Source organism: Panthera onca, chromosome F1 (assembly GCF_046562875.1).
Source record: "Panthera onca isolate mPanOnc1 chromosome F1, mPanOnc1 haplotype 2, whole genome shotgun sequence".
Lineage (NCBI taxonomy): Eukaryota > Metazoa > Chordata > Mammalia > Carnivora > Felidae > Panthera > Panthera onca.
Genome location: NC_138355.1, coordinates 61746648 through 61750265, shown reverse-complemented (window position 1 = coordinate 61750265; position 3618 = coordinate 61746648). Strand labels below are relative to the sequence as shown.

The 3618-nt window shown below is 50.6% G+C and overlaps 1 non-coding gene across 1 annotated transcript; it reads right to left on the bottom strand.

Moving 5' to 3' along the window:
- Positions 1-2532: 2532 nt before the first annotated feature.
- TRNAT-UGU (transfer RNA threonine (anticodon UGU)) lies at positions 2533-2605 on the bottom strand. Its single transcript has one exon. It is a non-coding gene; the product is annotated as a tRNA-Thr (tRNA).
- Between the last annotated feature and the right edge of the window lie 1013 nt (positions 2606-3618).

Here is a 3618-nt window from a genome sequence, read left to right as displayed (position 1 = left end):
CTCATTACAGTTAAAAAATACAATCTTTCTTCAAAGACATGTGGCAAAAATAGGGTCTGACCTGGAAGTGTTTTGGGCCCTGGGGGAACTGTGACAAAATAAAGGACCGTGTCCTTCAGGGTCCAGGCCTTCTGAACACGGGTTTTGAATAGGAGGGTTGGCAGGTCTAGAGAAGGGAACTGAATGGGTATCCCTGAGATGCCAGGAAGCTGGGGAGAGGCAGCGTATTCCTCTCTGGCAAAGTGGCTTTATCTTCTGGAAGATGGCAATGCCTGCGAGCTGTCACAAAGAGGCTGGCCCCGTGAGGGAACAATCACTAGGTCATAGCCTAAATGGTTTTGGGCTTCCTTGGAGGCCAAGGTGTTGGAAAGTTCAGAAAAAGGCACACATGCACGTGCTTGCTCTTTCTAGAGACCGGCTGGAGGAGGGGGAAGGGGAAGGAAGCATGAGGATGGGTCATGCTGGAGGGAGAAGGGACTGGAATGCTTCAAAGGCATCTTCGTACTAACTCTGTTACTTGATGACCAAATAACCCGAAGTAAGCAGTCTCCGTATTACAGTATTTGAGGATCTGAAATGGCCTTGCAGAAAGGCTTTCAGTGTCAGTGAAGAGCTGACCCTTCTAGAAGTGATCATTATGGATGTTTCTTTTCTGCACCAGCGGGGGCCTATTTACTCAGGGCGCTCTGAGCATCTCACCTCCGCAGCATCCCTAGCAGCAGCTACCCCGACCACAGAAGGGCCGATAACCAACAAAAGCACGAGTGTGTTTGCCCAGAGCTAAAATCCTGCAAGCCGAGATGGAAAGTCTAACAGCTGTGTTATTTTCAAAGCTAACTCAACTGAAGAAATACACGCTCTTCAGACAAATTCCGTATGATTTCATTCATCCGTGGAGTCTAAAACACAGACAAAAAGTAGCATCACATCCGTAAACACAGAGAACAAAGTGATGGGAGCCAGAGGGGAGGAGAGGAGGGTGCATGGGGCAAAATGGGTGAAGGGCAACCGGAGGTGTAGGTTTTCAGTTACGGAATGGATAAATCACGGGGATAAAAGGCACAGCATAGGGAACATAGTCCATGATATTGTAATAGTGTTGTATGTATGGTGACAGATGGTAGCTACTCTTGGGCGGAGCACAGCACAGAGAAGGTGAATCACTTGTGCACCTGAACGGAACAACACGTGCCAACTGTACTCAAACAAAAATTAAAAAAAAAAAAAAAAAAAAAAAAAATTCCCTTGCTCTTGTGGAGTTTAGCATTAGGTTGGGGAGATACTTAATTCCACCTCAACCACTGCCATTCTTCACTTTTTCGCCCAACACAGTGCTGGCTCTGGGAGACCCACAGATGGAGGAGACTCTGGCCACCGGTTTACCTGGTGTGAGCGCAGGTTAAGAATTCACTTGAACTTTAGGTCACAGGACTCTGGCTCTCTAAACCTGCACCACCTAACAGAAACACACGGGAGCTGCAACCGGGGGGAATTACAAATTTTCTAGTAGCCACGTTAAGAAAAATAAGTAAGATTAATGTAATTACGTATTTTATTTCATCCGGTATTGTTTCAACACGCCAGCAATCAAAAATTAACTGATGGGAGAAGTTACGTTCTCTTTTTGGTACTAAATTTTCTATACCCGAGTGGATTGTACTCTTTCAACAACCCAATCGACGCCGACCACATTTCGGACCCTCGGCGTCCACGGGGGCTAGCGGCTACTTTGCAGCTAGTCCGATCTCAGCCCCAGCCGGGAAACATGGGACCAGAAAGCCGGGGCGGGGAAATTCCGCGTACTCGGGAAGGACTCCCGCGGCTGCCCAGGCGGGCTCCCCCAGCAGCCCCGGGCGGTTTAGTTCCGGGAGCCGCTCCCCCTCCCTCCGCGGGGGCAGGCGCGCGGAGCCGGGCCGGGCGCTGGGGCGCGGCTGCCACGTGGCGGCCACCGCGCGCGCTTGCGCCCCGGCCACGCTGGCCGCGCTCGGGCCGGGCGGGGCGGGGCGGGCGGCGGGACGCGCGCTCGCCGGCCTCCCGGGAGGCGAGCGGGAACCGGCGCGACAGCGCCGCCCGCCGGCCGCTCGGCGTCACCCCGGGCGCGGCGCCGGCTCCGCCCCCGCCCCCGCCCCCGCCCGCAGGCCGCGTCCCGGGCCCGCCCCGCCCGCGGCCCCTTGAACCCGCCTCCGACGCCCCTCCCCCCTCCAGCTTCTCCTAACGCGCGGCTGGTTCTTGGCTTGCGGGGCGTTGAAAAGGAGTCCGTGGAGCCTCGTGTCTCCTGCTCTGGGGTCGCTGAGGACGGCTTTTTTTTTCTTTTTTCTTTTTTCTTTTTCCTGCTCTTCGTGTCGGGCCAGGATTTTCTCTTCCGGGTCGCCTCTAAAGCACCTTAAGGACGCCCATCATTTGCATTTCAGGAAGAGTCATTTTTAATCCTCCAGAAGTAACGTTTTCAGAAACCGCTCTTCCATTTTGGAGTTTCTAGTCCGTGAAGGGGAGGATTTAAAAAAAAAAAAAAAAAAAGTAGAAGTTGACAAGAGGCCCCAGCGAGGATCGAACTCGCGACCCCTGGTTTACAAGACCAGTGCTCTAACCACTGAGCTATGGAGCCAACTCGTTACCTGTCCTGCTTTAATCCAGGGACATTGGAAGCAATGTTGCTTTTGCTGGCAATCTGAAGACCACTGACTTCGTGCATCCACTATCAGTGATAATCATAAAGACTATGAATTGCTGGAGAAAAATGCCTACAATATGACAAACATTAAAAAAAAATCTCAAAGTCCTAGGCTTATGATTACAAAACACGAAATCGTACCTCCGTAAGTTAAGCATACAGACAGGGGCTGGAAGGGAAAATGTAAAAATGAAATCATGTTCTGATCGTATTAGGAGTGGTTCTTTTACATGTGAAAAAAAAAGCCTCCAATTCATTGTTTATATGACAAATTGTATCAAGTTTAATACAGGGAAATGGGGGGGGGTCTTTGCTTCTCATAAATTAAGCTATTGATTATGGATGAATTAATTGATTGAACAGTATCTATTGAGTACTCACATACCTCTAGACTTCGGGGGTAGGGTGAATAAATAAAGCTCTGTTCCTGTTGTTTCTTTAATGATTGGGATCCTGAAACTGTACCTCATTCTTTTTTGCTTAATGCACTATTGACCGAAGGAATGAAGTTATGGTCACAGCATGACCCATTCCTGCGTGAAGGAGGGAATGAAGGTCATTTGGCCCAGCGAGCTGCCTGCCTCGCTCCCTTACCTCCTTCAAGGGTCTGCTCACATTCACTTACTCAACAAACCCTTCCTGACCCGCTCCTTGAAACTGCTCTATCCTCCTTATCCTGTCCCGTTTACCCCCTAACGTGTTAACCTTCTTTCCTGTTAGATAATGTACTCTATTATTCTTTACTGTCTCTCCATTAGCGTGTCAGTTCCTTGCGGCCAACGCCCAGACCAGTGTGTAGCACGTAGTAGGTGGTCAGTAAATGGCTGAGTGAACGACATCTATGTTCAGGTCCTAAGCCGGGAGAAATCATGCAAGTGCTTGGGGGAGACGGCCTCTCAACTCCCCTCTACTTCCACTGCCTCTCCCTCCCAGCTGGAATTTTGGGA